Here is a 13,354-nt window from a genome sequence, read left to right on the forward strand (position 1 = left end):
GGGCAAGCTGAGTCTGGAACAAACCCATCTGCTTCTTTATTTTGAATTAAAAGAGTTATTTGTCTTATTAATTAGTGGGTGATTTGGATAATGCATTTATTGCAAATGTGCCTGTAGCCATGCCCTGTTCATTTGGTGCAGTACTGAAATGCATGAAAGATGATAGAGGAAAAATCAAAACTTCACACCTAGGCCTGAAATAAAGCTGGAATATCTAGGACAAGGTACATCTCCCAGGTTCATTCCCTCACATGCTTCCAGTAGTGTTATTACCCAGGGCTCTGTGTAATGCAGCAAACATTTCTTATCCACCCCCTTTCTCCCCAGGCATCTGGGATTCTCTTTCATTGAGAGTTAATGTTTGGCTTGGAACTAATCTAACAGCTTACTACAGCTTGCTCTGTGGACCCAAGCATGCCCTGTAATGGATTAGATACACATCCTTAGAACTGGAGGGATAATGTGTCTGCTGTCCAGGGATATTTGAGGGGGTGGCAGAGAAATTGGAATGGACAGATAATAAAATGCTCTTTCATTAATTTCAAAAATTTTGTCAAGTTTCATAATGCTGTTTTTTGTGAGTGCATATTTTCGCAGTCTATGTTCTTGTCTTACAGTTTTTGTTACTTAATATCCTGTTTATTAACATACATCCTACAATGAGCTCTCACGTAAGGATATACAAGTTGCATTTTTCATAGGAAAGTGGGAAATTGCAAGTAACTTCTTAAGCTGAAAGGGACATTGTAGGAGTATTGGTCTGTTAGGATAAAAAAAAGGAATTTTGGTATATGGGCCTTTTAGATTTGGGTTTCACCTGTTCAGGTGAATTTTTAGAGATTATGAAAATGGTGTGGAATTGTGAATTGTGGTTGGGGATGATTGTGAATGATAGTTTAAACAATTTCTGAAAAGGGGAAGAAGCAGTAAGTAGTTGGAAGAGTAAAGTCGAAGCAGACTGTCTTCAACAGACTCTGGGATGCTTTGGTAGCATCTTGCTGGAAGCAAGACTAAACAGTTAGTGCTGTACTTTTAAGCAGCATAAACTATACAACCACAATGGGAAAATCAGAAACTAATTGAGATATGCACGGAAAAGATTGAAGGAGTTGGACCACATTCCACAGAAAATGGCAATGAGGTCAAATTACTAGGAATCTTTATAAGTAAGTACCATGGGCATATAGGCACAAACTTGGAAAGGGATGAATGAAATAAAAGGATTTGAGGACATAATAGATACTCCTTGTGCTTGCAGATGGTTAGGGAAAACCAAAAGGCAAGAAGTTGCACCTTAGTAACTGGAGACGAAAACCTCATGACTGAGTTCATATGTTCAGGTGGTTAATGTGTGCATCATCAGGAGTCTGAGCTATCTTGGGGAGGGAGCAAGCTAGAAACCTACTTAAATTAGATGGTTATTTTAAAGTCATTTGACCCCCATGACTCAGACTCATGGCAGTACTTGCAGTCTAGGTTTTTTTAAGCTGTGGAGCCATTAGACGAAGCAGTGTCTCTCTTCTGCCCCTGCCCACTCCCAGGAGCTTACTCCCACTGCTGAACTCTGCCCCTTCTTGTGCTGCCACAGGAATTCATCCAGTTATGTGGCAGAACAGGGCAGGGAGTTGATTTGGCTCAAAAGTTTTGAAGTTTTAAGAACGCTTTGTTATGTTAATTTTTTGAAAACTGCTTTCACCTACCCAGTCCACTGCATGCTTGTGCTGCTGGTAGAAGGGCGTCAGGGAGAGAGGTCTGTTTTGGGTGGCTGTGCTTGCATCAGCTGTTGGTGGACCTACAGCACTGCCTCATGAATGTAAGCATGAAGTTCATGATGTAGGAACTACCAGGGTGTATGTATGTTATACCTGATGTGATTGGCTCTGTCTTACTATGCTTAGCACTGTACTCTTGTTACTTCTACTCTGAGCCAGTTCAAGTTCACTAGCCTGTGAAAAGCTGAATTAGTCTTGTAAAAATAGTCTTCTTTTTATAGGGGAGAATGGGATGATTCCTTTATGGTGGCAGTAACTGAGTGAGTTGATTGAGATAGACTCAGCTCCACCTTTGGTGAGTGGGCTGTAACCATCTTATAGTTGTCAGCATCCATCTTTGAGAAGTTATGTGAGGACAGAGAAGCTGTAATAACCCCCTTTAAACGTTGGGAAATGAATACCTGTGAACTCACTTAGTCTACTCAGTTTTTCTCGAATTTCCCAGAAAGATCCGTGGCCGACTAAACAGAGTGGAAGCACCCATGTAAATAAACACCCACGCTGCTCATGCTGGCACCAGCTGTATTGAATCAGCTCCGTGGCTCTGTAACACAGTAGCAAGTGGAGAGTGGCGAAGGAGCAGATAACAGATTTTAACAAGTCTCATCTACTTTGTGATGCAAATGTCATATGTCCATGTTGGGTCAAATGGCAGAGGGAGACAGTAGCATACCGTCCTCCATGGGAGGCTTGTGTATCCTGTCTGGAAAAAAAAGAGGGACATCACTTCTCTGAAACGAGAGGAAAAAAAAAATCAAAAAACTTTAGCTAACTAAAACGTTGTTTGTAAGTGGGTAAGAATAAATTTTTTCTGTTCTCCAGGTAAGATAAGATTCATTAAATTTCTAGGAGAAGGATTCAGACTGGGCACTAAAGTACTAAGTTTTAGGAAAGGCCATACAAGCACTAGGCGGAGGAAGTATAGTTGATCCTGTCTTGAGACAGTAGGCTTAATATCTTCTTGAGTTCTGTTTTTCAGATACTAGTTTTTAGTATTTTTCTAGATACTAGTATTTCAACTTAAAGATGAAACATGACTCTAAACTGCTAGTATAGACCAGCAGAAAATCCATGTGTAGGCAATGAGCTACAAGATACCTTCAATGAAATTTATTTTACTTCAGAGGAGCTGAAGGACTATTAGGCATTATGTGATGTCCTGTAGTTCCCTCAAGTGCTGGCAATTAAACTCAGTTTCAGTGTGCATCAATAAACACTTGGAAAATTAATCAAACCTATTCACATGATATATTCTTATGTTTCTTCGTTCCCATTGTTCCCTTTGTAGGATGCATAAGGGAAGTGCTTTTCAAAATTTTTTTTGTTTGTTTCAAGAAGGAGGCTACTATAAGCAAAACGGCTTTGCTTGAATGCACCTCAAACTGCCTGAAAAATAAATGTCCAAGAGGTTTAGAGGATCTTTAGGTCTTTTTTTGGGGTTGTGCACCAGATGGAAAGCCCAACTGCCTGCTCCTCCTGACCCTTTTTTTTACATCTGATTCAAATCTTAGGGAAGAAAAGTGGAAAAAAATCAATTAAGGAAGAAACATTAGTGAAGCTTTTATTTTATCAGAGAAATTGGAAATTTTAAAAATGTGCTTCACAAAATAAATCTTTACCTGTGTCCAATGCTGTTCTTTCTTGGTAGCCAAATTTATTATTCTCCAGGATTCTTCATATTGCCTATAACTGTGAATTTTTAATAATCTTTGAGACTGAATGTTCAAAGGAATTATGAGGTAGTTTTGAAAAACTTCAGTGAATTTAGTTGAACTGAGTGAGGACATGCTTGGGAGCAGAGAGCAGTTTTAAAGTTTCTCAGGGTGAGGAAAGTGTGCTGCCAACATGCCAGTCAATGTTGAAGAAAACTCCAGTGTCTCTGAAAGGCTCTTTCCTCACCCTGCTTGCTTGCCCTCCCATGTAGCACAGCTTTTCAGCACTTCTTACATTTTACACAAAACATGTGTAGTGGGACAGTTTAGCAAGAAGATAGAGCCAATATATTGTTCTCTTAATTTGGTTTGCATATGGCCTTGGACGTATGTGCAGCTCACATTAAATTACATGAACCGTGGATTTAGTATTTCAGGGTGAGTTTTTATAAGCATTGTATTTGTTATGAAGATAATGCTTCCCCTAGTGGGAAAAGGAAGACTGTACTGTTACAGTGACACATCTTTGTAATTTGAGATGATGTTTCTTTTCAGAGCTTAGACTGTGTGAGTAATTGTAATAAAACCTCAGATCTTCGGTATTCTAAACTGCAGGTAAACACAGTTCAATAGAGGGATGAAAAAAAAAAATTTTAATAGATTTCATCATGACTTAGAAGCCAAAAAGAAAGAGGTGTGTTCTCCCTGTGCTTAAGATCTACAAAAAGATGAGATTGATTAATGAAAGTTAGCCAAGATGAGAAGGATTCTTGCTAGCAAACAAAAAAATTTACTGTGTGTTAGGATTGGATGGTGGCCCTATGTAAGTGTCAACACACCCAGACTGGAAGAGTCAGGAATGGAAGAGAGACCTCCCTATGGTACCCTCTCTTCCTTGAGTCCACAGTCCTGACCCAAAGCCTCAGTTTACTGCTCATCTGTGGTATATCTGAGGGACTTCTCTTTATTCATAGCTCACCTTTTCTCTGATCATCCCCTACTCACCAGTCTTCTGTGAGTCAAACTCCTTCATATTCTCCAGTTCTCCATATGTGATTCTCGTATCTCTGCTGCCTCATCAGCAGGGGACTCTCACAGTTCCCTTTCTGAGGCTGCACTTTCTTTTGCCCTGGGTTGCAGCTAACGACATCTTCATCTTTCTCTAGGTACCATGGTCTAGTGCACTCATTCCAGCAGCCTCTGCAGTCCATCCTCTTGTCTGGTCCTTTTTGTCACAGAAGAAAACCTGCTCCCTTTTGACTTTTTGCCATTTGCATACTCCTAGTGTCCCAGTACAGGAAAGCTCCCCGGGGTTTTGGATGCTTCTGCTCTTGTGCATCAGTCCTGCATGGTTCTGAAGCTGTGTGCAAGTGCATCTCGTGTCCTGCTCATCCTGAGGCTCCTTTGCCATGCTGCCCAATGTATGCTGCTCCTGGGGGGTTGCTTCATTTCCCCTGGGATCCTGTTAATCATCGTTCAAAGGCTAGCCTTAAAATTTTTTTCCCCTGCTGATTTGCATGTCATTTAATTATGTTGACACTTGAAATGAATGGATATTTAAAATAGCTTTTAATTTTGTTTTTTAATTAATTGTCTGGTTAAAGCCAGGATATATGATAGGCTCAGAGTAGTGCTCATCCTAGTTGGGGATGTAGCTCGTCTCAAACTTGCTGTTCTAAAGGATGTTGGTTTTTTTTTCCTTAGAAATAACTTCTTTCTTCTCTTAGTTAATCGTGTAAAAGGAACTATGGAGACAGGTGTCCTCTGAGTACTATTTCAGTAAATTGGTGGCAATATAAAGAGAGAGTCCATTTGTCTAATAAATGCTGGTAGTGGAAGCTTAACTGATGTATGTCTTTGGGGGGATTCATTGAAATTAAATGTGTGTATTGTGAAGATCCACACAAAAAGTACAATTTTTGCCTCCCTTGACATGAATATCCCACTGACCAACTGAACTTCCAGCTCTGTCAACAAAGGAAGTATAGTGAAGGATTGTTTTTATATTCTTTATTTCCAGACCTCTTATTGTAATTCCTTCACAAGTATGCCATGATTTGGAAGTATCTTAAATATCCCTGCTTAATTCTTGTGGCCTGGTGATGACTTCACTCCTAGGAGAAGCAGTTTCTCTTGCAAGTCTCCTAGAAGTCAAAGGTTAAAAAGCTATGTAGACAAATGATGACGTTTCAGAAAATTTCACAGTGTCATTTGAACAAACATAGTTAATACTTTGTCAGAGTTTACAACATTTCCTGTTTTCAGTGCTTTGTAATTGTAATCTAATCTCTTTTGGTTTGGAGGAGAGATTAAATCATTGCCAGGGACTGATTTTCAAAAACTGAAACTACATGAAAAGTCAGCTGGTTTTGCTTGAAAGTTAACATGTAAGGTGGAGTAAGTTTCTATGTTGAAGTGAAAATAGGAGGACAAATATTACAATAGTCCCTGAAAAGTAGTTGTTCAACATACACCTCTCTAATGTTATTTTTTCTGGGTAAAGACTAAGACTGTAGAAAATTTATTTTTGTAATAATGCATTTTTATAATCCACTTCTATAATACTTTAAGTACCACTTTGTTAAATCCTGGAAGTACCTTTCAAGAATTCTTAAGCTAGTGGCTGTAAAATGAATTCCTTTTAATAGCAGATTTATTATTATGTGCATTAACTAGGTACTGCATTTGCATTGCTAGAACAGCTCTTGCCACTTCACGGTCATCCAAGTCCAAATCTGGTTGTGCTACACAGTTAAAGAATGTGAATTGGTAGAGCAGACCAACAACTAAATATTAATGGTGCTGCATGCCTTTATAAGGTGGAGCAAATCTGTCACAATACCATACAAGTAAGCTATAAAATAAAATAAAGTCTCCAAGGACCTGTCACTGGTGTGGAAGTTTCCACACAGGACATGGCCGAGGTGCACCACAAATTGCCAAGAGTAGGATTAGGATGTGAGCTGGAAATGTGTCTGTTGTCCCAGGTGTGTGCTTGTCCAGCACTGTGCATGGAAAAGAAGCCAACCTAAGGATTCTTCAGCAGAGAACAACATGAGCATTGTTTAGTTTGTCCTTGAGCTTTTCACTGCCAAAGTACTCTTAAGACAACATTTTACTGCCAGTGGTGTCTTCTAGTCAGAAATAATCAAAAGCTTTCTGTACTTTTATACATGTTTCTTAGAGTCTATTGGAAGTTTGCTTGTGATTCAAATACTTAAGAGGTGGTGCACATATTACAAGTAGCACTCAAAATAGAAAAGTCCAAGAGAGTTTGTGAGTAAAGGAAAAGTTATGAAAGTCAATTGTCCTTCTGCCTTTTACTTTAGAATTAATATTTTCACGAGGTATTTGAAATTAATCACAATCGTTAAGAGAAAACAAAACATTTTAATGTATTTTTTGTTCGTTTTTTTGTTTTTCTTTTAGTAAAGGCACATTTTAAAAAAATGTTCCATTACTTCTCCACAATTACTTAAAAATTCTGGAAGTAATATATTTGAGGTTTTACAATGATAAAATTCAGATGCTTTCTTCTTTACAAAATGGTGACACACAGCCACCTAAAAGGAAGGAAGTATATTAAAAATAAGACCAAAGGAAGAAGGTTGCTGTCTTAATGAGTATAGCAGAATCTTTGTGGTACTAGTTGCTTGATGTTTCCATCTTCCGACAGATGCTATTTTTGTATAGAGCTTTTCCAAGGTATGAAAGGGTGACTCTGTGATCTAAAAGGCCATACAAGGTACTGCTACATGAGGTATCAATTTGAGCATTCTTATTTTTGATGTGTACATTTCAAGATCGCTATTCAATACATCTTGGGATGGTAACATGCTTCTGAGATAAAAACAGGTTTTTTTTGCTTTTGCAGTTAAACTGTGTTTACCTAAGCAGATCCTAACTTTGGTTGTGATATTTTGGATTATTTCAGAAAATCTGCCAAGTGTGGAGATGTGCATGACTTTATAACATGCTGTTTATAAGAGAGGATGTAAAATTCTTATCATATGAGAAATAAAGCTGCTATGTTGAATATGTATACGTTACTAATAAATAGTGATAAAGTAAGGTTCCTATACTGAAGGTAAGACAATTCATGGTGATCTTGTTTTACTTTGTCCAGTTGGAGTGCCTCTTAAAGCTCTTTGACTCAGAAAATTAGACTGAATGTAGTAATATTTACTAAACAAAAGGGTGCCCAAAGTTGTGCTCATATAGCCAAATCGAAATGATTTTTCTAACAAATCTAACAAGATTTTTCGAGGTTGTTGAATACTCTGAACTTTCTGATCATAATTTTAGGTGATGTGATAGGTGCAACACTGTTGAAAGAAACTACTGCAGTGGTTTGATTCTGCTTAGTGCCCTGCAATTTTGAAAACTGTGACGTTTATTTTGATTTGTATTAAGTAGATATTAATGTTAATGCTTTTGCTAAACTGAACTTCGTATGTATTTTGTCCAGTGGTTTCTCATTACTTATTTTTTTAAAATTGGATGCTTTAAATGTTGTTCCTGTTCAGCAAAGACCTCATTTAGTTCCTCAAAACTTGTTAGATATTCAGAACCTCTTAAGGGTGTTTTGATTCATGTGACCTATTTAGCACCACTTTTGTCTCTTTTTTGAAGAAATTGTGTCAGAAGAAAGGAGTCAAATACTATGGGTGCATATCAAAGAAAAAAACAAATTTATCTGTTTTCTGTCTGGGTCCATTTTTTGTTTTGGCAAACAGTATCCATCCTTCCAGCCATTCTACTGGTGTGCACAGTTTGTAAATCACTGTAAAGTATGTTCCTTCTGTGAGATGCTGTGGCATGAGTATGTTTGTGACTGCAGATGTTTGGATTCTGATTTCTGTTGAAGTCTATGGAGAATAGTTTTGCTTTTCTTTCCTCCCCTAATTTTAGTTGGAGTTGAAAGCAATGCCAGCAGAATAAAATTGCAATTAATGACATTAGATCTGCCCCTGTGGAGAGTCCTACAGGTTCTGCAGTCCGAATGTCCTTTTTCTCCTCCTTCCCCAACTTGGGACAACGCCCTCTGTTCTTTGTGCTGCTTTTATTTGTCAACCTAATGATAGATTTCCTAATCATAGATCATAGAATCTCCTGAATTGGAAGGGACCCAGAAGGATCCAACTCCTGGCCCTAGGCAGGTTACCCAAAGAATCATGCCATGTGCCCAACAGCATTGTCCAAATGCTTCTTGAACTCTGTCAGGCTTGGTGCTGTGACCACTTCCCTGAGGAACCTGTTCCAGTGTCCAACCACCCTGTGGGTGAAGGAACTATTCCTGATATCCAACCTAACCCTCCCCTGACACAACTCCAGGCCATTCCCTCGGGTCCTGTCACCGTCACCACAGAGCAGAGATCAGTGCCTGCCCCTGCACTTCCCTTCACAAGAAGCTGTAACTGCAGTGAGGTTTCCCCTCATCCTCCTCCAGGCTGAACAGACCAAGGGACCTCAGCTGCTCCTCACACGCCTTCCCCTCAAGTGCCTTCACTATCTTTATTGTCCTCCTTTGGACACTCTCTAATAGTTCAATATCTTTTTTTTATATTGCAGCACCCAGAACTGCCCCCAGCACTGGAGGTGAGGCTGCCCCAGCCCAGAGCAGAGCAGGACAATCCCTCCCTTGCCCGGCTGGCCATGCTGTGCCTGATGTCCCCAGGACAGGGTTGGTCCTCCTGTCTGCCAGGGCTCTGCTGGCTCGTGTTCAGCTTGCCATGGACCAGGACCACCAGGTCCCATCCCTGGTACTGCTTTGCAGCCTCTCATTCCCCAGTCTGTCCATACATCCAGGGCTGCCCTATCCTGCAGAGCAATGCTGTTTTCCTGCTTTCCTTTCTCCACTCTAAGTGCTCCAAGTAGTGCCAGTCTAGAGTGATGCTCACCGAGATCATGTCAGATGATGATAGGGGTGTGAACCCTCCCATTTCTGATAACTCTGGGAACTATTGGAATTTGCACAGTTTAATTATTGAAATGCTTTAAAATAAAGTAACTCCTTTTTCTTTCTACCACTGTATATTACTTAAATTAAATGTTTTATCTTAATGAGGTACTTTTCAAACCCAAATTATTTTACTTGATGATCAAATAAACTGTTAGAGACAGAGAATAATAAATATTATAAAAACCTAATATAAATAAATATCCCCTTTAAAGCAAGCACCAGTGAAATTAAGGAAATAATTCCCTTGTAAAACTTTTGCTTACATTATGTCTGGTTAAAATATGCTAATGGTTACTTTATCAGGCAGACTGAATCTGCCCTGAAAACTTGAATTATTTAATAATTGACTTTTTTCCTCTCTTTCAACTTCTGAATTACATCAAGTAGAAAAATATACATAAGCCAATTCAAATGGAGTTACCATTTTCTGTGTGCAAGAAACATGCCCTAAGCCCAAAGGAAATGTGATTTTAATTTAAAAATAATATCTTTTAATAATTACTCTATTGAAATTTATAAACTCATTTTGATCTTTACTGTGCAGATTTCTGATCTATAAGACCGTCAAACAGACGACACTTTTTAAATAAATAGAAAAAGCTAGAAGATAACAATAAAGTCACTTAACTCCCGTCTAAAGTGCAATGCCAAAAGTGAAAGGCCTCTTGACAGTCATGAACACTTGCTATGTGTCTGTAAGGCAGCAGTCACAAGTTTAAGGTTATGTATAGGCAGGATTAATACCCTTGTGGTTAACTACACACTTTTATTAAACAGAGGTAGTGATTTTAATGACTTCAGTTTTTAACTTTTCATGCAGTGTAAATATGAGGGTTTTTTTAAAGTGTTATTTAGATGTGTGGTTTAAAGTGTGGTCTGTTCTAGGGAGTGATTTGGGAATACATCTGGCGCATTAAGGATGTTGCCATAAGAATGACATGTTCTGAACTTTGAGTTTTAGTGTGACTTTTGCAGATGTGCTGGCATTGAAAGGCAGTCCCGTGATGAGACTTTGGGTGGTTTTGCTTACATTTATCACTTTTATTCCTGTTTTTTTTGAGGGCAATTGTCAATATTTGCATATTTTATAGTGAAATTATGAAGATGAACATTTTTTCATTCATGAATCTATGTGGAATGTTCTGAAACAGCTAGAGACATTTATCATTGGCAACAAGTTTTAATTCTAGCAAAATGCTGGTCTGTTAGGACTGTGTGAGATTTCACATTTCTTTTGTACATGACTTGAGGACTTATATTATCTGAGGACAATTTTCTTGGGTTTATGCTGGTATGTTAGTGCTGGGAATATACTGCAGATCACAAGGATGCTTAAGGATGAAGGATAATTATAAATTTTAAATTTCTTTCTATATGTACTCTGGATGAGACATCTTCTAGAGGTGTTCACAGGCTGGGAAGGTTTTTGGAAAGCTCATTTTCAACATCTCTCTGAATCCCCTGAGTTTTGCTAATTATGGTAAAAAGCCATGTTGGTAGTGCCACAATGTGTGATCATTTCTGTAAGTAGGAAGCCTGGCTAAGCTAGCAGTCATATTACAAGTAACTGCTACAGTGAATTCAGCCAGTATCCATAATGATGTGAAACTGGTCAACCTATTTTGAAAAAATTATCTTTCAAACCCAGATGAAATGGGGTTATTAAGCATACAGGTCATACAGGTATAGAAAATGGAAAGTATTGATCACAATTTTTCAAGAACAATTTAGATAAGCGTAACTTTAGAGATACTTTCAACCTTCTTTCACAATAGCAATAAAAATGAAAGTACCTTTGCTGGTTACACTATTGGAGAGGGGAGTATGATCAATAGTATTTTGGTTTAAAGGTAAACTCTGGGGATCCCCATTTTTTTCTGTCACAATAGCATGCAGGAGCTCAAAAATGTATTAATTTACTGATTTATCTCATAAAATAATATGTGCTTTTGATAATTAAAGTACTTGTGGCACCTATGTCAGTCTTAAACCCCCTGCATCAGACTGTTCCTATACAGTTTTGCTTGTGGTCCTGTTTGCATTGTCTTGCCCCTCCACTCTGGCAGCATTTATTTGATTGACCTCATTATGAAGGTAATTCAATAAATGAAACTGTACCATTAAAATAAATGTGGGTAAAAAGGACACTGTATTTAGTCCTCACATAATTTAATTCCAGGGTGGGTTTGATGTGTTGAAGTGTCAGGACAAGCACGGGGCTGGGACTGCAGAAGGAAGAACAAACGTGTCAGGTCCCACCAAGGTCTCTGTGGCTTTACCTGTTGTGACCCAACCCTTCATCAAGTCTCAGGAGGAAAGGCCTTTGTTGTGTCCTTGCCCTTTGGGTGCCTTTTACCTCTTATTGGCAGGATCTTTTTTGGAAGAACTCTGAAATGGATACTCAGCCTGCTTCTATAATAGCCTGTGTTTATTAACTTCAGAAAATTTTGATTAATTTTTTTATGAAGTATGAGATCTTTAGTATTGACCTTTCACTGGATGAATGACCTTAAGCTTATTCTTTCTAATTCTAAATAACAAGCATGGATTTTGAAGCCTATTTGTGTCTGCTTAATCAGTGGAAGATATCTTTTGCTGAAACATTATCTGTCTGCTCCTTACACTTTTTAAATAAGCTGCTCACAAAATATTTACAGCTGAATCTCAATGTTCATCAGTGTTTGCACTTCTGATGACCTCTACATGCAGGAATACAGGTTAGGCAAATGTTTAATTTTACTCAACTATAACTTTTCCATCACTCAGGAAGTTGCCATAGAAAAGAATAGATTTTCAGCCTCTCTTCTAAACCATGTTATTTCCGTTTCTGCAATGAAAGCTATTTACTTTTCTTTTTGTACCTAATTAGTACTGCATTTTTGTAAACTGTCAGATATCAAGCGCTTCCCTGGATGCTCATGAAGTATGCTTTTATTTACAAAATGCAGTCAGCAACTGAAGTGGTACAATAAAAATCATGTTGTATGCTTTACAAGAGGAAAAAAATCAATTTTTGTCAGCTTCCTGTCTAGTCAACAAAGAAACATAAAAGAAAGAGGACTGACAAGTTTGTTTCCTTTTGCGTCTGGCAAATATTGCACACTAAAATAATATTTCCTGTGGCTATTTTGCTCTTATGTTCCAACATTTTAATTTTTATTAAAACTGGATTTTCAAATGTCAATTTGGAAAAATACGGGTTGTAGAAAATTTTGTCTGTTTTTCATTTGGGCCAGACAAATAAATTAGAGTACATGTCGATAGCACTGGTTTTAACTTGTGACTGTGTTTTAAAAATGACAAAAGCATCCAGTTGACCCACCACACAAGTAAAAGTGAGTTCCATGGCTGAAAAATAAATAAATTAAAAAAAAAAAGTTGTTTGACAACCAGTCTAGGTTATTATTCAGTTACTTTTTAAGTACAAATTGCTCCTTAATAGATATGTTTATTTGCTGTGCAATGTGCTTTTAGAATGTTACAATCCAGTTGCAAATGAAAATGGTTTTTGGACTAAGGAGCTAAGTTGCGTAAGAAGACATGGCACTGCAGTTTCTACAGAATAAATATTCTGCTATGTTTATGTAAAGATGGAAATCAGAGCAAGTTACAGGTTCAGACTAGAGGACTTTAGGGCAATATAAGCCACACTGATGATTTACACTGCCTTTCTCTGAACTCCTTTATGCCATAAGGCTCTTAACTAAGAACTGAATCCAACACGAGGTGGAACTACTGCAAATGTGCATTTAATGAGACAAAGTGTGAGTTTAAACCATCTAATTTGCACCTATATCCCCTTTTCATGTAATTTTGATGTTCATTGGATGGACAAGGAGGATGGCAACATCCTGAGAGAGAGATCCAATCCATCCACTCCCTGTAAGCCCAACACACACAAATGCTGTGAGATCTTGTGAGTCATTCAAGTCATTGTTGGCTTTTATTCCAATGTTGTGATACTGCTG

The 13,354-nt window shown here is 38.1% G+C and overlaps 1 protein-coding gene across 2 annotated transcripts in view; it reads left to right on the forward strand.

Moving 5' to 3' along the window:
• COL4A1 (collagen type IV alpha 1 chain) overlaps positions 1–13,354 on the forward strand; it is a 120,501-nt gene that overhangs the window by 24,817 nt on the left and 82,330 nt on the right. The gene's annotated exons all lie outside the window — the stretch shown is intronic.

This window comes from Sturnus vulgaris, chromosome 2 (genome assembly GCF_052056855.1).
Source record: "Sturnus vulgaris isolate bStuVul1 chromosome 2, bStuVul1.hap1, whole genome shotgun sequence".
Lineage (NCBI taxonomy): Eukaryota > Metazoa > Chordata > Aves > Passeriformes > Sturnidae > Sturnus > Sturnus vulgaris.